The sequence below is a fragment of the Malus sylvestris genome, chromosome 11 (genome assembly GCF_916048215.2).
Source record: "Malus sylvestris chromosome 11, drMalSylv7.2, whole genome shotgun sequence".
NCBI lineage: Eukaryota > Viridiplantae > Streptophyta > Magnoliopsida > Rosales > Rosaceae > Malus > Malus sylvestris.
The window spans coordinates 21,140,579-21,164,295 of record NC_062270.1 but is presented as its reverse complement, the minus strand read 5'-3'; the positions used below and the strand labels follow the sequence as shown (position 1 = coordinate 21,164,295).

General features: G+C 39.1%; 1 long non-coding RNA gene across 1 annotated transcript in view; it reads left to right on the top strand.

The window, feature by feature from the left end:
* Nucleotides 1–306: 306 nt before the first annotated feature.
* The window catches only part of LOC126589435 (uncharacterized), a 36,184-nt gene continuing 12,773 nt past the window's right edge, over nucleotides 307–23,717 (top strand). The window contains exon 1 of the long non-coding RNA XR_007611833.1: nucleotides 307–512. This is a non-coding gene — a long non-coding RNA (uncharacterized LOC126589435). The remainder of the gene's footprint in view (nucleotides 513–23,717) is intronic.

Below are 23,717 nucleotides of genomic sequence, written 5' to 3'. Positions count from 1 at the left end.
GATTTCTTGAAAGCTTATCCTTTCCCTACATATATGTCGCACCCCTAAATTGGTGCCGTGTCAACCTTTCTAGAAGACCCTATAAATCTGGCGTTTTTCCTTGTTCTAGAAGCCTTAGAATCTGCTGGAACCTTTAATCATTTTCCTTTTGGATTTCTGCCAATCCCAAGTCCTTTTCCTCAAGGATTGTGCAATCCTTCTATGCTACCTTTGTGCCGCATCTCAGCCCTATAAATACATATCTTTGTTGCACAAATAAATCACTCACGCACCCACATATATTCAAAGAAAAATTGAGAGGATTTCAGAGAGTTCAAAAGGTGTACTTGCGTGGAGGAAGGAGGAGGAGAAGCTTGTGCCGTGGCTTGCAATCCAAGGGAGAGTTCGAAATCTGCCATTGGAGCTGCTAGGACGTTCTTGGTTCTTTCTATCCTTAGATTTGTTTCAATGTTGCTTTTAATTTGGTTTTATGTTTTTAAAGACATGAGGAACTAATCTCTTTTTAGTTGGAGGTGAATTCGAACCATGATTATATGTTTTATATGAATTGATTACATTCAGTTATTGTTTCTTGAGTCTTGAATGTGGTTTGCTTATCTGAGTTATTAAAACTTGTTTATGTGTGTTAATTGAGGGTCGACAGTTCATTTGCATGCATGAATTTGATGCTAGAGTATAAGGGAGTTTCACCTAATCGTTATGAACTTATATTCACAAATAGTAAAGGTTGCTAGTCACAATCGTGTTAAGTAAATCCTAGGCAGGAGTATCATGCTTTTCATAGTTATGAATGCCTCGTCAATGCTTATGATTTTCAAAGAACTTAATGACCTTTGATATGTTTTCTATCATGCTTTTCATAGTTAGGGAACTTGAGAAGGATAATTTGGTGGTGATGCGTATCCCGTCCAATTCAACGAAATAAGGAAAATCTAATGGTTCATTTGTGCTGTCACGGTTAACTTAGAGTGTTGTCATTCGTGGTTTAAGGGAACAATACTGGAAATTGGTTTATATGCATATGTCATGTGTGGAGAAGGATCCTCTGGCTAAGTTTTCATCATTCAAATCACCTAATTTACTTTGTTTTGTAATTTGTTTTGTTGAGTTAATTTTCGTCCAAATCAATCCCCCTTTTAATTAAGTGTCTTAGATTAGTTGAAAAGGTGTTTCAATCTGTCTAACTTAGTGTTTTAAGACCCACTAGTGTTAAATTCGTCCAAATAGTCCCTAGAACCTGTTTTGAGTCTTTTTAACCTAGTTTTGCTGTTTTGAGTGTTTTTAATCTAGTTTAGTGTTTTAAAGTCTTATTTATGTTGATTAGCATCCCTAGTTAGTCCTCGGTTTAGAACGATCCCTACTTACATCTTTACTACAATTGTCATCAATAGGGTTTAATTTGTGTGTCAAATTAATTTTCACATCAGTGGGCTTGGTAATAATGAGCATTCCATACTCCGCTAAGAGTTCCATATATAACTCTCGGATTCCATTGAGAGATTTGGAATTTGCCAAAAATAGTGGGGATACTATTTGATTTAAAGACACTAAATTAATTAGTTTTACCAAACAATGTAATTTGATTTATGTTATGTTATGTAGATATTGACATGTCTAATAACCCACTGTAAACACAAAATTTTTGTATTGAATGAAACGAGAACACGTGTACAAAGTGGATTTGTATTGATTTGAATTTGTAGGTTACAATCTCTGTGTACAACTTTTCCTCTGATTCAGTCTTCAAATTTGATGTAGATGCGTGATTATTGATCCAAGGGTCGCGATGACTTGATCTTGGATGAACGGTTAAACAATTGCTTCAAGTTTTGAGCTTGAAAACAACGCATGGATGATCTTCACCTCAAAGGTACGGCAAAGGTAGTGTTTGATGTGGGATTTCATTGCTTCAAGGGTCTTGGCGACTTGATCTTGAAACTAACATTGCTACAGGTTTATAAGCTTGCAACAAAGTCTTGAAGGAATCGGCACGAGCGCTTGTTGATTCTTCAAGGGAGTGCTTCAACTTTGGTTGAGAGAAAACTTCGGCTTTGGTTGAATGTTCTTCGAAGAGAGCTTTGGCAGTGTATTAGTCTTCAAAGGTTTGGCAGAGGTTCTTTTGTGTAGAGATTTTCCCACCCCTATGCTTGTGGGAGGACCTTGTATTTATAAGCTTTTTAAAAGCTTGCCTTTGGGTGGATTTGACTTTGATTTATGTCTTAATTCATCCATGGGAGAATTTAGGGATGTTTTGTGTCTTAATTTCAGCCATCTTTACTCCCTTGGCCGAATCATAGGGCCTTTGTTGCCTATTTTTTGAGCAATCTTCAATTCTTGCTTGTTTTATGAAGATGCCTTAACTTTCTTTGAAGTTTTGAGAACACTTTGAACCCTTGCCGTTTTCTTTAAGAGAGGTTTTCTCTCTTTGGCCGAATTTTGGGAAGTTTTAAGCTTCCTTTGCTTGATTGTGCCACATGTCATTGATGACTTGTCCATTTGTGATAAGTCATATGCCTCGTGGAGCTTGCGATACATCATTTGTATGCAATGAAATTTACATGTCTTCAAATGCCCCAACTTCAAGACGCGTTGTAGGCATGTGCTTGCCACATGTAGGAAACGTGTTTTGAAGTCCTGCAATGTGAATGTTCTAACTCAAGGGTTGTCGAGACTTAATCTTGAATTCGTTTGCTTCTTTAAGGGCCATAGAGGCGTATTTCTTGAATTGACATGATGAATTTCGTCAAGGGCCATTGAGGCGTATTTCTTGAACCAAACATTTCTTTTAGGGCCGTTAAGGCTTGGTCTTTAATTGGGGTGATGAATTTTGTCAAAGGCTGTTGAGGCGTATTTCTTGAACGAAACATTTCTTCAAGGGCCGTTGAGGCTTGGTCTTGAGTTGAAATGAAAGTTTTCTTCAAGGTAGAGGCTTGATCTTGAATGAAGTGATGAATTTCGTCAAGGGCCGTTAAGGTGTATTTCTTGAACGAAATATTTCTTCAAGGGCCATTGAGGCTTGGTTTTGAATTAAACGGAAATTTTCCTCAAGGGCCGTAAGGCTTGATCTTGAATGAAATGAAAATTTCTTTTTTTCAAGGGCCGTAAAGGCTCAATCTTGAAAGAAATTTTGAAAATGGATGAATCGGCACATACTTATTGTGTGTATTTGATTTCCCATAATCTTTGGCAAAATACATTTGGTGTATTTTGGGACTTGATTTTCTTTTCCTTGTGGGTGTAGGAAACAACTGTTTTTCCTTGTGGTTGGAATCCTCTTCAATTTTGGGAACAAGAATGACTTCCTTCAAAGTGTTGGAAAACTTTTGTGACTTCCTTCAAGGTTTTGGAAAGGTAAGTAGGATGTGCATTTTTTTCACTTTCCTTTTTTTTTTCTTTTCCCCCAGCAATGAGGAGTTTTTCTTTCCCCTTTTGATTTCCTACAGCAAGGAGGGTGTTTTGTTTGTTTCTTGTTTTGATTTCCATGGCAAGAAGGACAACTTTATTTCCTCTTTTTTATTCCCATAAAAAGAAATGAGTTCTTCTTTCCCTTTTGATTTGCTATAGCAAGGAGGGGTATTTTTTTTGTCTTTTGATTCCTCACGACAAGGAGGTATTTTTCCTTTCCTTGTTTTTGTTTTTGTTTTTTGTTTTTTTGGGAAACATGTCATCTGAATTGCACGCCCAGTTTGAGGTTGATTTTTCTTCTGGACAATTTTGTAAAAATATGGGAAACGTAGCCTTATCCCTTATCTTTTCGGGCATATATCGCATGCCACTATGAAAAATCAGGAAAGCCTTGAACTTTGCATTTTCTTATAGCTGCGCAGTCCTGATGGGAAAACAACTTCTGCGGGAATAACTTTGAAAACTGGAACATTTGGCTTTAGGGAAAATTATGAAATTTGGACACAATGATCCTCAGCCACTTAGCTTCTTCTCCAATTGGCCTTGCATCAAAACTCCTTTGGAAAGTTGAATTATCACCAAAAACGTCTTGCTTGCGCAGATTGGCTTAAACTTGCCATTTTTTTTTAATTTGCTTCATTCTTTTGGTTGGAATGTGCTTCCTTGTTTTGATTATTCTTTTGCTATTTGGGTATGTATTTCCCTTATAGCATTAGGAAGTAATTGACCCCTATTTATAGGACAATTGGGTGTGCATTTTTTTCACAACGCACAATTCTTGCCGTGGGCTTGCTTGGAGCTTTTGCCGTAGGTTTTGCTTGTTACTGCTACTTGGAGCTTGTTGCAATGTGTCATTGCTTAACACATGGTGCTGTTGATAGGAGCATATTTATGCAACTTAATTAGCTTGTTTCCTTGCATTTACGTTGCTAGTACTTAGTAATTTTAGTATTTTAAGCTATTTTCGTGCAATTTCAGGTTTTAAGGACAAAGTATGCAAACATGTGCATTTTGGAGCCTTTTGGAGAAGTTTTGGGCATGGAATGGATAGCTTATGCTTGGAGCAAGGTGGATGGACGAAATTGAAGATCAAAGGAGGCTAGGAATGAATAATGAAATGAAGAACAAAGAGTTCAGAATTGGAAGCCAAAGTTTCTAAAGTTGGAAGTTTCTATTCTTGGAGGTTTCCATTTGTGAAGGTTTCCATCTTTGGCTCTAAACTTTCCTAATCCTAATTCACCTATATTTCAGCTACAAAGGAGTTTCCTAAACATCTTAGGACACTAAATAAATGCTCTTAGATGACCTAAATATCTTTGCCGCACCCACCTTCCTTTTTTCCTACTTTACCTTCCTTGTTTCCCTTTCTTGTTTTCCTAGTTCCTGCAATTAAACACATTCCTATTTTTGTCCAATGCCTTGCCGTGCAAGGGGATTGTTTTCTTCCCTATTTTGTGTCCCAAATCTCCTTTCCCTTTCTCCCTTAACCTATGCCGCACCTTATATCCTTTCTTGCCTATTTTCTGACCCAAAACACATTCCTAAAATCTGCCCTACACTCTCTTCCGAATTTCCTTTCCTATTCTCTTTAATTCCTACACCTTTCTTGCCTATTTTCCATTGATTTCTGATTCCAAATTTAATAAATTCGTAGCCCTTCCTTTCCCTATAAATAAGACCCCTTTCTGACCATTCTAAGCACTCCACCCTTCACCATAACCTACCTACATCCATCCACCACCATAATTCACCACAAATCATCACCAAACACCCTTGTGTCGCAGCAAAGAAGAAAGAAGGAGACCCTTGGACGTGCTTGCCATTCAAGACGTTGGATTGTTGGAGCGTTTCTAGGTGTTTTCATTCTTTGTTTTCAATGTCTAAATTTATGTATCTTTGTTTTGCGTTTATGAGGAACTAAGCCCTTCTTAGTTAGGGGGTAATTCAAAACCATGTTCATGCTTGCAATATGAATTGATTACTTTTGGTTGTGATTTCATAAGTTATGAATTCAATTCGTTTAACTGCTTGATTGATAATGTATTCGTGTATGTTTGTTAAGAGTGCACGCTTAGTTTTCATGCATGAATATGATGCTAGAATATAAGGGAGTTTCACCTAATAGTTACAAACTTATATTCACAAGTAGTGGAGGTCGCTTATAAACGATCGTGTTAAATGAATTCTTGGCATAAGTTTCATGCTCATCATAGTAACGAGTGCCTCGTCAATACTTATAGTTCTCATGTTGCTTAATGATCTTTGATTGTATCTTTATTGTGCTTTTCACGTAAAGGACTTTTGAAGAATGTGTTGAGTTGTTGTATGCGCTTTCCCATCCAATTCAATAACTTAAGGAGAACTTGAAGGTTAATTTAAGCGGACCTAATTAACCTGGGGTGTTGAGTTTCATGATTTATTGAACGAACAACTAAAAATTGGTTTGTATGCAAGTGTGTCATGTGTGGAGAAGAACCCTCTAGCTAGCCCATCATCCATAGTTTGATCCAAATTCGTCTAGAATCTGTTTTCAATTTACAATCTGTTTTGCAAGTTTAATTTCGTCCAAAATCAAAACCCTCTTGACTTTATTGAGTCTTATTAGTTAGAAATTACTTTAGTTTGTGTTTTTAAGTGTTTTGGTTCAAGTTATAACTCAATTTCGTCCAAATTAGTGTTAGAGTTCAAAAACTGCCCAGTTTGTGTTTTTAGGTAGTTTTAAGTGTTTTTAGCTTGTTTTAAGTCTCTTGAGTTTGTTTTGAGTCTTTTGAGTCTAGTTAAGTGTTTTAAAGCTTAGTTTTATCTATCTAAGTCAGTTTAGAGGTTTTAGCAAGCCCTCCTAATCCCTGGTCCAGAACGATCCCTACTTATACATATACTACAATTGTCAACAAGAGGGTTTAATTTGTGTGTTAAGTTATTTTAACAAGCTAATTCGTCTAGAATCTTTATTGCTTACCACATGGTGCTGTGCAAAAGACTGCAGTGTGTTTATGCTGTGTAATGCCTTTTGGTCATAGTATTCCCTTGGTAGTGATGTTGCCGTGTGCATTTGTTGATGCTGCTGCTGTGCCCTTTTTGCTGCTGTTTGGTGCAAGTTGCAGTTGCTTCAAGCTTGTTGCGGTGCAACACTTTTACCGTGCGGAGCTATGCAAAAGACTGCAGCGAGTTTATGCTGTGTAGTGTTTTTTAGTCACAGTTTTCCTCAGTGGTGACGTTGTCGTGCAGTGCAAGAAACTGCTTGCGTAATCACTGCGGGGTTACATAGTGCGATTGCGTGGTGTTTTGGTTTTCTTTCCTATAGTTGCCCTCTTCACCGAGCAGTGCAAGAAACTATTTGTGTAATCGCTGTAGGGTTACATAGTGCGATTAAGTGGTGTTTTGGTTTTCTTTGCTACTGTAGCGTGTCGTTGACTGGCCCTAAGGCGCTTGTTCTTCTTGCAAAAGAGAACTTGATGCATATCAAGTCGTGGTCTTCTGAAGTGTCTTGGGAGATGACATATTTTGGTTGTTCGGATACGAAGAAGAAGGCGTGCATGTCGAGGATTCTTATTTTGAATCCTTCGTACCATGTTCGTGACAATCCACCGGCTTTGTTTTAGCTTCTTGGTGATCACATCCGTAGCGGAGCTATGACTTGGGGAAGGAAAAATTTGTGAAAACAAGTTCATTTGAGCTATACATGCAATTAACAATTAAAGGCGGAATCATGCTTGTATGCATTCAAAAACAAAACTTTACCCATGAAATTCAAGGCCTGGTAGTTGTGGTGAACCAAGACTCAACTCAAACCTTAAAGAAAAGAGTTGAGAAACTTTTATACCTTTGAAGCACCTCTTTGCTTAGCAAAGGATATTCACCTATGTAAGGGCTTTCTTTCCTTAGTCTCCTTGCTCCTTGGCTCCATGGATGCGGATGGAGGAACTTTGCTTCTAGGCTCCATGACTTCTTGGATTTGGATGAAGGAATGGATTCTCCAAGTTCCCAAGAAAGGGATCCTCTAAGTTTCCACACCAAGGAAAGCATTGAGGAAGAGATGAGTGACCTAGGAAGAGATGGATGCTAGTCCATTCTTCCTAGGGTGGCCAACCTCCTAAGAAAAGGGAGAGCTTTTTGTGTATTTCTCCTTTCTCTCTAGAAAACCCCATAATGAGGGCATGGGTTATAATTTCCTTTCCATAGCCACTTACATTGAGTGGCATAATTGAAATTAAAACGAATTCTCCCTCACACTCTCTATGGCCGGCCATGTGTGTTCATTGGGCTTTCATGTCCTTTGTGTTTTCAAGTTGTCATACAACTGGAGTTATTAGACTTGGCATTCCAAGCCCATTGGGCCTTGAGGCCCAAAACTAATCCGAGGTCTAAAACGAACTTATTCGTTTGATTAATTAACATATTAATTAATCATAGCCATAAATAATTAAACCTTTAATTATCCTTACTCATCTCTGTTGTTTCTTCAATCTCTACCTTACACGGTGTACGATCCATTAGGTTCCTTTTAGCGAGGCAATGGGCGATTAGAACTCTTCAAATCGATTATGAATTGAAACTTACTTTTCAATTCTCCCTTTAGTGATTATACACCTTTCAGGTTTCCACAAACCATGAGTGACACCTAGCAGTATGTCATGGCTACCCAAGCTAACAGAAGAAGTAGAGAACCTATTTAGTTTGGGATTACAATTTAATACGACATTTCTCTAATAGACCGCATTGTTTGATTTGATAGTTTATTCATGTCTACTATCCAGTGTGATTCTCTTACTTATATGATTACTTGGAATGTGATTTGGAACGAATTCCTAAATCTCATTCATATTCTGGCCAAAGATTCTTAATCATATCATAGAGTATTCTCCCTCAAACGGTTTGAAGGTTAGAGATCCCTTGTTGTGCATTCATTTGCCTCCATGGCTAAGTAGCTTAACCCCAACTATATCGTGGACACCTTTTGACGAAGTGACTTTGACATAGTCAAAGAACAAGGACCTAACCATAAGACAACTATGATGCCTCAGGTCAAAGAACTACTTTGCATTATCCTAACCATGAGTTTTCATGTGACCTGAGTATGAGAACTCCTTGTTGATTGCGTTCAGTGGACTCATTATTTATTAAGCACCTACATGCTTGTCTTGGTGTCAGTCACACCAATGACTCAAGACCAGTCACTCTTTCTAAGATCTTCACCAACTTTCAATGCCCAATTGGCAATCCTATGATCAAGAGCGTTTAGGATTTATACGAAAGAGAATGATCTCATGAATCTAACTTTTTTAGATCACATTCTCCCAATTACATATTCCTTGGACTTATCGTTTAAACATATAATATTTATATGAGACGACTTTAAACAATAATCTTTGTCATTTATATTAAACTAGATTAGTTTAACATGTGAAATGTCTGTAAAGTATCATCATATGATTGGCTTTATGGCACATTTCCAACACTTGGAATAGCACATTGTCAACTACTGGAGAAGCCGCCTTTGGTTTTTTGCTCATTTTGTAATACGGCCTTGTAGCTGAATTCTTCCTTTAAATAAATAAAGTATTCACATTCTTGAATTTGCTCAGTCTTCAAAGTGTTTATGTTTTTGTTCATCATGTAGTTCAGGGGAGTGCTGGGTTTTTTTTATGGTGATTTTGTTGTACACAGTTTATGCTCTTGCGGGACAGGAGTGTTGAGTGTCGCCTTTTAAGCTCGTGTGAAGAATGAGCATTAGGTGTTGCCTTTTATGCTCATGCGAAGAAGGAGCATTGTTGCCGTGTGCAGTTTAGGCTCGTGCAGGTGAGGAGCTTTGTGCGGTGTGCATTTTAGGCTCATGCAAGTGAGGAGCATTGTGTCGTGTGCAGTTTAGGCTCATGCAGGCAAATAGCATTGAGTGTTTGTTTTAGGGGTAATAGTGCTTCAAGAATCTGTCATTGATAGGGCCAATCTTCAAGTCATTTTCTGCCATGATTAGGTAGGCACCGTTGGTGTAGACGTCTTGTATTACGTAAGGTCCATCCCACTTTAATGTGAACTTGCCTTTTGTTTTGTGAGTTATGATGATGGGCCTTCGTAATGCCAAGACAAGATCTCTAGTTTGGAAAGACCTTGGGTAGACCTTCTTGTTGAATGCCTTAGATAGCCGTGCTTGGTAGCATTCCAAGTGTTGTTAAGCTTTGAGCCTCCTTTCGTCAAGTGCTTCCAACTTTTGAAGTTGTAGCTTTGCGTTTTCCTCTTCAGTCAAGTCTTATTGTATAGCCATTCTTAGTGAGGAAATTTGACTTTCGAGTGGCATAATAGCTTCCATGCCATATACGAGAGAATAAGGTGTAGCTTGGGTAGGAGTTATATGTGTTGTCCTATATGCCCATAGTGCTTCGTTTATTCTTTCATGCCAGTCTCTCTTTGTTCGACCGATCACGTTATTCAAGAGCTTGCACAATGTTTTGTTGAATGCTTCTGCAAGACCGTTGGCTCGAACATGATACATAGAAGATCTGTGCAACTTCAACTTGTATTTTTCGCAGAGCTCGTCAACAAGTCGGTTGGAGAATTGTTTTTCATTGTAAGTGATGATGCAGCGAGGTACACCATATTAATAGATGATATGCTCCTTGATGAAGCGGATGATAGTTTCCTTCTTAACTTCCCTTAAGGGTACGGCTTCAGCTCACTTGGAGAAGTAATCTGTTGCGGCTAGGATATAGGCCTCTCTAGCAGATGATTTTGGTGCGACTAGTCCCACGACGTCCAATCTCCATGCATCAAATGGCCATGAAGCAACCGTAGGGTGTAATGGCTCAGACAATTGATGTATGAAGTTAGCGTGGAACTGGCAGTCTTGGCACCTTTTGGTGTATTCCAGGCAATCCTTTACCATGTTTGGCCAGTAGTAACCCATCTTTTTGAGCTGGAAGTCCAGCTTTGGACCAGACTAGTGCGCTCCGCATATGTCTGAGTGTGATTCTTCCATGGCTTAATTGGCTTCTTCCTCACCTAGGCATCTTAGAAGTACTCATTCAAAAGAGCGTCGGTAGAGTGTTCATTTGTAGTAGAGGAAGCAAGGTGCTTGTCGACGTACTTCAGAATGGCGTCTAGGATCATTCGGAAGTTTTCCATACTCCAAGTAGTCGATCAACGGCTATCTCCACTCTTCAGTGTGGATTGCAAGTAATGAGATGACGTTTGTATCATCTAGTAGCGTTTCAGTGATGAGCAGGACCACCTATCTTTGGCAAATTGGCACGTCTGCAACTTCGTCTTCTCTTAGCACCATACTTGTGGCTAAGTTAACGAGAGCGTCTACCATTTGATTTTCTTTTCTTGGCACATGTTCTAGCGTCACGGCCTTGAACATTCGTAACAGTTGAGTTGCTAGCCAGAAGTATGGGACGAGATCATCTTTCCTCACATCATATTCAGTCAAGAGTTGATTGATTATGAGCTTAGAGTCACCATACATTTCTAACGTTGTAATTTCCATGTTGATCGGCATTTAGAGTCCGATAATTAGTGTTTGGTACTCAGCGACATTGTTGGAGCATAGCTCGCTTAGTCAGAAGGAATAGGGTAGTGCTTGTCATTGTGGTGACATGAATACTACTCTTACCCCCACTCCGTCTGCTCATGCAGATCCGTTGAAGAACATTGTCCATGTCGGGAAGATGTCGATGTAGAACACCTCATCGTCAAGCATGTCATCTAAGATTTTCTAATCGACTGGGATATGCGGCAAGGAAGTCTGCTAGGGCTTGTCCCATTAAGGCTTTGTCTGGGATGTAAATGATCTCATATTGATTGAGAAGCAATGCCCATTTAGCTAGTCGTCCTGTAAGAACGGGTTTGGACATAATGTACTTGACTGGGTTGGCTTTAGCAACCAAGTGGATGGTGTAAGCATGCCTGTAGTGTCTTAGCTTTTGGACAACAAAGACTAAGGCAAGGCACCTTTTCTCGATTGGTGAGTAGTTGAGCTCGGCACTAGTGAGAGTTCTACTTAGGTAGTAGAAGGCTATTTCCTTATGGTTTTTATTTTCTTATGCTAAGAGTGCTCCAATGGAACCTTTTTATGCAACAATGTATAGGATGAGCGGCTTTCCAGGCGAACTCCTAAGACAGGTGGTCTTGCCAGGTACCTTTCTATGCTTTCAAAGGCATTGCGGCAGACGTCATCCCATATAAATAGAGCGTCTTTCTTCAAGAGTCGATTGAAGAGTTGATAACGTCCAGCAAGGTTAGAGATGAAGCACCTGATAATGGTTAGCCATCCTTATAGACTTTTTAGCTCATGTAGATTCCTTGGCTCGGGCATGCTTTGAATGGCCTTGATCTTTAATTAGTCCACTTCAATGCCATGGTGCTTGAAAATGAAGCCGAGGAACTTCCTAGAAGTGACACCAAATGCTCACTTCAACGGGTTCATTTTGAGGTTGTAGTGTCGTAGTTTGTCGAACACTATTCACAAATCCTTTAAGTGATCGGATCTCTTCTTGGTCTTGACAACTACATCATCTACGTAATATTCTATGTTTTTGTGTAGCTTGTCGTTGAAGATCTTCTGCATTGCGCGTTGATATGTAGCTCTAGTATTCTTCAAGCCAAAGGGCATTACCTTGTAACAATAGATACTTTTTGGAGTGCGGAAGGTTGTTAATTCCCCATCTTCGGGAGCCATGCGGATTTGATTGTACCTAGAGGAGCCGTCCATGAATGATAGTGCCTCATGGCCAATGGTTGCGTCCACCATGATTTTGATGATTGGCAAGGGAAAGTCATCTTTCGAGCAAGCATCGTTAAGGATAATGACGATGTTGGAGATCCATTTAGGATATTGCACCTCTCGAATGAAGTTTGTTTCGATCAACTTATCAATCTCAACCTCAATTTATGGGATGAGCTCGGATCGATAGCGTCTTTGAGTTTGATTTATCGGCCACGTTTCGGGCTTGACTGCAAGGCGATGCATGACAATGATAGGGTCAAGGCCGGGCATTTCTTTGTAAGTCCAAGCAAAGACGTCTTTGTACTCCAAAAGTAGTTGGTAGTACTCTTCGACCTCGTCCGTGCTTAGTAGTGCGCTTACAAAGATAGGCTTCAGCTCCTTGATGCGAAATATATAAGCACACAAATTAAACCCTCTTTTGACAAATGTAGTATATGTATAAGTAGGGATCGTTCTAGACCGGGGATTAGGAGGGATTGCTAAACACTTGAAACTGACTCGAAAACGTAAAACTAAGTTTGAAACACTAAACTAGACTCAAAGAATGCAAAACTAGACTCTAATACACTAAAACAACTCAAATAACTCAAAACAACACAAAACACGTTAATTGACTCAAAACAGACACTAAGAGTGAATTTGGACGAAAATTGGATTTAACTTGACTTAAAACACTTAAAAACACAAACTAAAATAGTTTCTAACTAATATGACTCAAAAAAGTAAAGGGGGAATTGGTTTTGACGAAACTGAAAGTAAAACAAGTAAATTATTCCTCGCACGTGACATACTTGCATACAAATTGATGTTCAGTTGTTCTTTCGATAAACCATAAACCTCAAAGCCCCAGATTAACCATGAATTGCACTAATTAACCTTTAGATTTTCCTAGTTTCATTGAATTGGACTTTGCGCCGACAACCAAATTATTCCTCACAAGTTCCCTACATGAATTGCATAATAGAGATACGAGCAAAGATCATTAAGTTCTATGAAAATCATAAGTATTGACAAGGCACTTGTAACTATGAATTGCATGATACTTCTGCCAAGAATTTACTTAACACGATTGTGACCAACAATCTCCACTACTCGTGAATATAAGTTCATAACGATTAGGTAAAACTCCCTTATATTCTAGCATCAAATTCATGCATGCAAACTAAGTGTCGACCCTCAATCAACATACAAGAATAAGTTATCAATCAAACTGTTAAGTAAATTGCATTCAAGGTTTATGAAATCACAACTGAAAGTAATAAATTCATATTGTAAATATGTTCATGGCTTTGAATTCCCTCTAGCAAAAACGGGTTTAGCCACTCATGTTCACAGAACAAAGATTATTAAACATAAACATTGAAAACACCTAAGAAACGTTCCAGTGATCCAACTTGAATAGCAAGCACGTCCAAGAGTCTCCTTCCTTCTCCTTTACTGCGGCACAAGGGATGGGTGATGGTTTGGATGGTTATTTGTACGGAAGAATGGCTTAAGGTTGTGTAGAAGGTACGGCAGAGACTTAGGTTGATCTATAGATGTGTGTTGGATGGTAAGAATAGTGTAGGATGGATGCAGCTGGATGTGTAGAGATGGATGTATGGATGAATGGTTGGTGTATGACGTGATGGATTGAATGGTAGATGGTATCCTCTATAACGGTGCGGCTGGGTGTTTTATTTATAGGGCTAGGGTACTCAGAAAATAATAGGAAAGGTTTAGAACTTAGCTAATTTGTCCTACAAGAATTAAAAGTCAGAAATTAAAGAGAAAAGGAAAGGGATATGCGGCAAGGAAAGGGAAAGGCATTTAATTGAAAAGGGAATGTGATTTGGTGCAGGAAATTGGAAAGAAAAGCTCTCCCTTGCACAGCAAGGAAAAGAAAGGGAAATGAGAGGTGCGGCATAGGGCTAGGATTTAGGTCTTCTAGAAGTTCTTATTTAGTGTCTTAATATGATTAGGAGTCTTCTTTGTTGCTGGAACTTTAGGGACTTTTAGGATTAGGAAAGGTTAAAACCAAAGTAGGAAACCTTGGCTTAACATTCATTCTTCTTGTGGGAATCCTTGTGTAAGTAGGAATCCTCATTCTTCTAGGAATCCATCTTCAATTAGGATTCCTTGCATATTTAGGTCTTCAATTTCTTCCATCTCCCTTGCTCCAAGCATGTGATATCCATTCCATGCCCAAAACTGCTCCAAAATGCTCTAAAATGCACTTTCTTGCTACTTTGACCATTTGAACCTACAAACACACGAAAATAGCTTGAAATACTAAATTAACTAAGAAATAACAACATAAATGCACAAAACAAGCTAACTAAGTCTCATAAATATGCTCCTATCACTCTTCGCTTGTGCCTAAGTTGAGCTCCTTGAGGTCATCAATCGTGGCTTACCCCCCATCCTCGAGTTGTGATGATGCAGTAGTGACGTCTTCCTCACGAATTTCATCTTCTTCATATTCTTGAATTGTGATGTGGAAGATGTCTTGGACTTCCTCTTCAATGCCGTTCTCTTAGGATTGTTGGCGTGAAGATTGGCTGGTTTGGATCGTGGTGCGCCTCCTTATCGTCAGTGGTCCTTTTGTGTCCACCTCCAAGGTTGCTTGGCGTTTCATCCTTGAAGGAATCGAGCTTCGAACATCTTCTTTTTCTGCTAGACCGTCGAGCTTTTCTTCGTTTGGCATTGTCTTATTCTTTCTAGAAGGCTTCTTGGTTTCTTCGAGTCTTTCTAAGGCCGATCGTCCTAGAGGGAAGCTAGCCGTGTTACGTTATTTCTTGGGTTTTGACAACCTTTAAAAAATAGAGCTTTGGGGTGTTAGCGTGTTAATCATTTTGAAGACGGAGGTTCGATCTTAACCATCAATGCGATCAAGTGCTGAAATTCTAGGTTTTGAACGGTTTAGTCGATCGAAGACTGACGTTTGAGGGGCGGTTTTAGGCTCACCTTGAGTTTTTTCAACGTTCACGCTGATGTGTTAAGTGCTGGGGTTTTTCTCTTTTCTTGAAATCTTCATGGGTGTATTTGGTGTGAAGCTAAGTCCAGCTTTGTTGTTGTCAACTCCCTAACCATGCTCCTTCAACTTCTTTTGAGTTTCCATGAGGTCACGTTCTTTGTCGTTAATGGTGTTACATTCCTTCTTTCCAAGATTTGAAGATGAGGTGAAATCATACCTGGCCTTTGACATGAGTTTGTAGGCGTTTGGGTCGAAACCTTCTTCAGTCCTCTTGGTTGGAAGAGAGATAGGTCCCGCCCCCTTTCGCAGGGGTTTTACGAAACCTTGCTGTGGTTTTGAAACTTTAGCATCGCCTAGCTGGGTCAGGGGTAAAACGACATTCGTCTTGAGTAGTTTTACATTGTCTTTGTGCAGTTGTGTGTCGGCTTTGCTTGTTCCATTTTCTAATAAGGATTGCCCATTCCTTCTTCTTGACATTGGGATGTATTGGAATACATGTGTGTTTGGTTCATTTGAGGGCGTCACACTCCATTTGATTGTTGTGGGCTTAGCAGGCTCATCGTCATTTTTGCTTGAAGATGGCACGACTTCCCCTTCTCATTTCTTGGGCATAGCTTGCCATTCTTTTTTCTTAGGTGCGGCTTTGCTTATGGATTTGATTTCTTTTAGAAAAGCTTTGGGCATCATTTCTTCATCCATGTAGAACTTAGCATCTGCGAAGTGTGATTCGGCTTCAATGAACGGCTTGGTGTCGCCTTGTATCACCTTCATTCCTTCTCGGTAGAACTTTAGGCATTGGTGGAGGGTTGATGGTACTACCCCATTCTTGTGGATCCAATGCCTTCCCAAGAGCAAGCTGTAGGAAGTTCTCGCATCAATCACGTGGAATAGCGTGCTTGACTTGAGTTTGCCAATGGTCATTTCGACTCGGACCATGCACATCGCTTTTTGTCCTCCTTGGTTAAAACCTTGGATTAAAAGACGGCTTCGGGATGGTTCATCTACCTTGATGCCGATTGTAGTCATTGTTGACTTTGGCATGATGTTTATGGCTGAACATCCATCCACAATCATGCAGTTTACTTTGTGCTCCCTCACATACACAGAGATGAAGAGATAACAGTTGTGAGGCTTTGACCCTAGCAGCAAGTCTTTGTCAATGAAGGTAGTTACGTCATGGGCGGCACATCATATGGCGTATTCATGTGGCTGAAGCTTCAAGGTTTCATCCTTGCTTTCTTGCGCTTCGTGGACGTCGAGACTCGCTAAGACTGCTATTAGTGCTCTTCACATCTCTTTGGGCAATTGCAGTGCCTTTTCGATTCTAAAATATGATGCCAAGCTTTCTTTAGGCGTAGGAGTTTTCTCTTCCTTGACGGCGATAGCTTTGCCTTTTGAAGGCTCTTCTATCTCTGCTTCAAGCATATGATTGGCAATAATAGTGCACTGTTGGAAGAAATCCTTAGGGAAGTACTCGTGCAAGGAAACGGAATGCGCAGTTCTTGCTCCATAGGTTCCCTAGCATGCGTCGGCTTAGCTGCTCTTACGTTTCTTTTAAGCTTCCTATTGTTGTGGCGGTGGTGCTTTCTCCCTTGTTCCACCCTTGGCTTTGTGGCTTGGGGTCTTGGCTTCCTTGTCTTTTTATAGGTCACCAGTGTCCATCTTTCTTCATCATCGGTAAGTGCATTTTGGTCACTTGCCCCCAGCGATGGCTGTGTAGAAGGTGTGGTGCAGCTTGAGCAGGGAGAGGAGTTGCCATGCGTCACTTAGAGAGGGTGTGTTGTGGTTGTGTCTTCAAGGTTAAGTTCAATTTGCCCTTGTTTTACCAGCTTTATGATGAGCTCCTTGAGGATGAAGCACTTGCCAATATGATAGCTTACGATACGATGGTATTTACAATATATAGGATCATTAACTCGATTCATCTCTTCGGGGAGTTTGCACTTAGGTAGCTCGACCACCTTTTTCTCTAACAGGTCGTCTAGCATTGCGGCTATTTTAGAGTCCAGAAAAGGGTACGTCTTTTGCTCCAGCTCCCTTAAGGTGTTTTTGTACCTATCTTGGGTGCGAGAATGCTCACTTCTTTTTATCTCCTTCGCTTTATTCTTGGAGGAGATCTTTACGGGCCCAGTGGAGATCTTGATGGGGGTAGTGTTAATGGCGAAAGCTTCATTGGCTGGCTTCTTCCCAGTTTTATCTATATTCGAAGTGAACACCTTGTCCTTCTTGAAGTCAGTGATTGGCTCATTTTTTCCATGGTTGGCGATACTCAGCTCCATGTCATGAGAACAAGTCACCAGTTCCTCAAATGTCCTTGGCTTTATGCCTTGGAGGATGTAGTGTAGCCCCCAGTGCATGTCTTGAACGCACATCTCAATGGCGGAGGTTTTAGAAAGTTGATCCTTACAGTCCAGATTTAATGAACGCCATCTATTGATATAGTCGACGATAGGTTCATCCTTCCATTGCTTTGTACTTATCAACTCCAGCATGCTTACGGTGCAGTAAGTGCTGTAGAAGCGGTTAAGGAATTCCTTTTCAAGCTAATCCCAACTGTTGATAGATTCGAGCTCAAGGTCGGTGTACCAGTCAAAGGCATTACCTTTCAGCGAGTGCATGAACTGCTTGACGAGGTAGTCTCCCTCTGTCCCAGCGTTGTTGTAAGTTTCGATGAAATAAGCAATATGTTGTTTTAGATTGCCCTTTCTATCGAATTGCATAAACTTTGGTGGCTGATAACCCCTTGGCATCCTCAAGGTGTCAATCTTCTTGAAGTAGGGCTTTGAGTGCAGCACGGAGTCATGCGGGCTTTCTTGGTATTGCGCCTTGATAGTGCTAGTGATTATCTCCTGTAGCTGCTGGATAGAGAGAGATCCCATGAGCGTTGTTACTTAGTCCAGCTTCTTCTCCGCTTTCTCCACCAGAGGTTCTTCCTTTTCGTCGGTTTCCTCCTTTGGTGGATCAACCTTTGGGTCAGCTTTGTCATCATGTTGCATCTTCAGACGATTAACGAGCGTAACAATTTGCAAGTCCTTTTCTTCAACAATTCTTGTTAGCCTTGCAATTGCTTCACTTATTTGAGCCAGCTGCTCTTCATTGGAAGTCGAGCCAGTAGTCATGACTTACATGGCTGCGGGACATGAGTTGCTTGAGTTGGCATTAGAAGTTGATAGGAGCATATTTATGCGACTTAGTTAGCTTGTTTTCTTGCATTTTCATAATTAGTTTGTACTTATTATAGTGTTTTAAGCTAATTTCGTGTGTTTGTAGGTCCAATTGACAAAGTTGGCAAGAAAGTGCAATTTGGAGCATTTTGAGGCAGTTTTGGGCATCAAATGGATAGCTTATGAATAGAGCAAGATGGATGGACGAATTTGAAGTTCAAGAGGCTAGGAATGTGCTGAAAATATGAAGAAAATAATTCCAAGACAAAGAAGATAAGGAATCAGCTAAAAAGAAGGAACATTATCCAAAACCTTATCCAATCTTATCTTATCCTCTCCTAATCTAGTCTTATCCTATCTTATCTTATCTAAATCAGTTTGTGCCTTAAATCTAGCTGCAAGATGACCTAAATATCTGATTTCTAGAAGGCTTATCCTTTCCCTACATTTATGCTGCACCCTTATCCTTCTAGAACCCCTAAATTGGTGCTGAAACATCCTTTCTAGAAGTCCCTACAAATCTGGCGCCTCCCCCTCTTCTAGAAGCTCTAGAACCTACAACCCTAATCCTTTTCCCTCTTGAATTAGGCCAAATTTATGCCTTTCCTTGCAGGAATTTGTGCCGCACCTTTCTAACCTAATCCTTTTTGGTTTCTGATTGTTTTAACCCATTCCACTTGGGTTTTGGTTACATAAACCTTGTCCCACTTTGATTTCAGGAACCTATCCTAATCCTTAGGGATTGTGCCGCACCTAGTGTTGGAAGTATGCCCACAAAGCCACTCATTTGATGTAATAGCTTTTGGAATACTTATTATATTAAACTATTATATGTTTAATGAAGGGCAAAGCTTATTGTTAATCACTATTTATTGTATCATGTGTTTAAGCAATAAGGGAATCCAAGGAATGTATTTGATCTAAGAGAGAAGTGATTTATTTAAGTTAGATTAACGAGACCTTTCTCTTATGTTCATTCCTAAAACGTTCCTAGCCATAGGATTGCCAATTGGGCATTGACAATCCGGTAAGGTTAGTATGTGTTATGTCAACTCAAGCGTGAGTATGACTAGTCTCAAGTCATTTAGTGTTGGACACTAAGACAAACACATAGGTGATTGAAAGAGTAATTGAGTACACTGAACAACGATCAAAAGAGAGTTCGAACATACATGTCATGTAAGAACTCGTAAGTTGCAATATACAAAGTAGTCCTTTGACCTGAGGTATCATAAATGTCTAATGGTTAGGTCCTTGATCTTTGATCATGTCAAAGGCATTCCATCGAGAGTGTCCACGGCATTGTTGGGGTCAAGCTATCTAGTCATGTAGGCATATGAATGCACAACAAGGAATCTCTAACCTTCCATGGTGGAAGGAGAATACTCTAAGATATGATTCGGGAGTCTTTGGCCAAAGCATACAAATATGACTTAGGAAGTATGTTCCAAATCATATTCAATTGAATCATATAGAGAAGTATCACATTGGATAGTAGACATGATACAAACTATCACTCAAACAATGTGATTAAGAGTATTGTATTAAAGAAGGACCGTATTGCATTGTAATTGTAACTGGATAGGTTCTCCAACCAATTCTATTTAGCTTGGGTAGCCATGACATGCTGCTAGGTGTCACTCAAGGTTTGTGGAAGCCCTGAAAATTAACAAACACTAATCTTAATCAAAGGGAGAATTGAAATGTAGTTTCAATTCACAATCGATCGTTAAGAGTAACAATCGCCCACTGCCTCGCTAATTAGAACCTAATGGATCGTACACCGAGTAAGGATGAAAGTGAAGAAATATAAATGAAATGGATAAGTAATTAAATGGTTTAATTGAAATATGGTCAAGGTTAATTAATTAGTTGATTAATTATACGAAAGGTTCGTATTGGGCTTTTAAGTTAGCTTTGGGCTTCGGGGTCCAAACGGGTTTGGTCCACTAGGCCCATTATGTTTAAGTTGTATGACAACTAAAACAAATATGGGCAAATAGCCCAATCACTTAAAAGAGGCCGGCCATAGTGAGGGAGTGGTAACTTTTGCTTAATTGCAAGTTTGCCACTCACCTAAGAAAAGAGATATAAAAGCATCTTTATAGCTTTTACCTCATTAGGGTTTTCTTGAGGCAAAGATGAGAAACATTTTCTCTCTTTTTCTCTAAAGGAGGCCGGCCACTTAGAGAAGATATAGCTAGCAATCTTTTCTTCTCTAAGTCATCCATTTCATCTTCACACCTCATCCTTGGTGTGGAGACTTAGAGACACCAAATCCTTGGTGTTTTTGGAGATCCTTTCCTCACATCCTCAAGGAGCAAAGGAGCATCAAAAGGAAGAAAATCACAAGGAAGATCCAAGGAGCTAGGAGGTGACTTGAAGGCCCTCCACTTGGGTGAATCCCTTGTGTAAACAAGGATGAGCTTCAAGGGTAATGAATCTCTAAAACCTTCTTTCTCTTTAATGTTGTTAAAGAGTCTTGTGGTTCACCATTCACTAAGCTTTGAAAGTCATGGGTTTTAGAATTGTTTTTGAATGCATGCCTACTTTAATGTGTTAATAGTTTGCATATGTGTTCAAATATTCTCACATGTTCTTAGCTAGGACAAAATTTTTCCTTCACCTAGCCCTATAAATACATCATTATGCGCCTATTTCAGATCCACCGCCCTCTACTGATGCGAAAATTATCTTAACACACAAATTTAACTTCTTTTATCAATTGTAGTAAAGAATGTAAGTAGGGATCGTTCTGGACCGAGGATTAGGAGGGCTTGCTAATAACCTCTACGCTGACTCATAAACATAAAACTAAACTTAAAAATACTTAACAAGACACACAAAACTCAAAGCAAACTTAAAATACTCAAAATAGCTTAAAACAACTAAATAAACTTAAACTAGACACTAGGAATGACTTTGGACGAAAATTGACTTTTACTTGAATCAAAACATTTAAAAACACAAATAAAAACAGATTCTAACTAATTAGACACAATAAAGTAAAGGGGGACTGAGTTTTGGATGAAGTTGAAACAAACAAACAAGTAAGTATGAAAAACTAGACAGATTGTAAAACAAATTTGAGAAATAAGATAATGGATGGGATAGCTAGAGGCTTTTTCTCCACACATGACATGTATGCAAATAACTTAATTTCCAGTTACTACTTCATTGAATTATGAATGACAATGCTCCAAATTAACCGTGACATCACTAATTAACTCTCAGATTTTCCTTGTTTTATTGGATTGGATGACATCATTCGACAACCCAAAACATTCTTCAAAAGTTCCCTACATGACATCATAATAGAGATACAATCAAAGATCATTACGTTTAATGAAAATCATAAGCATTGACAAAGCACTTGCAACTATGACATCATGTCACTCATGCTAGGAATTGAACTTAACGCGATCGTTTATAAGCGACCTTCACTACATGTGAATATAACTTTGTAACAATTATGTGAAACTTCCTTATATTCTAGCAACGGATTTATGCATGCCAATTAAGTGTCGACCCTTAATTAACAAATACAAATAAGTTATCAATCAAATAGTTAAGCCAATTGCATTCACGATTCAAGAGTTCATAACTGGAATTTATCAAATTATATTGCACACATAATCATGGCTTTGAAATCCCCCCTAGCCAAGAGGGGTTTAGCCACTCATATTTACAACAAAACAAAAGGAAATGAATTTAAACATTAGAAACAAAAGAAAGAAAACACCTAAACGCTCCAACGATCAAGTTGGACAGCAAGTACGTCCAAGCACTTTCCTTCCCTTCCTTTGCTACAACACAAGGTGTTGGTAAGTGTTTGAAGGTTTGTTTGTATAGAGGAATGAATGTGAAGATGAATGGATGTGTTTAGATGAAGGTTGTATTGAATGCGGCAAAGAGTGGAGAATTATGTAGATGATGTGTGTGTGTTTTGGATTGATCTCCCTCTTTGATGAAGGGTGGATGAATGTATTTATAGACTAGGAAGAGGATGTAGTGGGTGGTGGTAATGAGTGGATGTAGTGGTAGGTGAATGTGTTGGGTGGTTGAAATGAGTGGATGTGTTGGGTGAAATGAGTGGATGTAGTGGTAGGTGAATGTGTTGGGTGAGATGAGTGGATGTAGTGGTAGGTGAATGTGTTGGGTGGTAGAAATGAGTGGATGTGTTGGGTGAAATGAGTGTGCTAAAATGGTTATTTATAGGGAGATGATGATGCACAAACTTCAAATTTCATCCATTCCTTTTGCTCCAAGCATAAGCTATCCATTCCATGCCCAAAAATGCTCCAAAATGCACTTCTTTGCCACATTAACCCTTTGGACCTACAAACACACGAAAATAGCTTAAAATACATAATTAACTAAGAAATAACAACATAAATGCATGAGAACAAGCTAACTCAGTCGCATAAATATGCTTCTATCAAATTCCCCCACACTTAACTTTTGCTAGTCCTCGAGCAAAAAAAAACAAACGAAACAAACAAAACACAACCTAGACCTTCCAACATTTGACTCAGGGATTTTTAATGAAACATGCATGTTAAAAATCATCATTCCCACAGATTTTGGTCATCTTTACACTTGAGCACATACTTAATCACAGTCACCACTTACTAGTTCACAATTAACCAATTAAAACGATGTTTTGAATGTAGTAACATGCCTTAGAGAATTTGCTCAATTTCTTACAAGATACTCTCTATTTTCTCACACATTTTCTGACTACACACCCTACACATGTGAGAAGATTAATGTAAACATGAAAGACTAGGACTCACATGTGTTAAAACAAAGAAAGCAATTTTTTGGAGTTATTAAGCATGTTTAGTAATGATCTCATGAATGGAATGCTACTACTTAGATGCGAGAACCAGTGACACCATATGCTCATACCAACTTCAAACTCCACAAATTGAAACACATAACACTCAAGATAGAAGTCAAAGGTTGTAACGGGGCTAAAGGTAATGGCTAACAAAGAAATGATAGGGATAACAAACGTTCTTAAAGCAATAGCAAGCAAAGTAATGAAATTGAAACTTAGAATTCACTTTAGAATGCAGAAATCAACTTTTAAATACAAAGGGAAGATTCATGCAACACTTAGGTCCAAATTCAATGTTTTGGACCCCTTTTTTTTTTAACAAACTTTTTTTTTTTTTTTCACTCTTTTTTTTTTTTTTTTTTTTACCCGTGCCTTATTAAGGACTTTGGCACACACATACACACACAAGAATCACTTCCCCCACACTTGCTTTCTGCAATACATTGATAAAAAAAATAAAAAAAAATTAAAAATAAAAAGTTCATTTTAAGTCATGCTTTACTATGCTTTAAGAACAAGGGTATGGATGGTCCTAGAACAAGGGTATGGATGATAGTGTGGATTAACAAAGAACATAGGCTTAACAAGGCTCAACGGGGTTAAACTTAAACACATAAAGAAATAAGG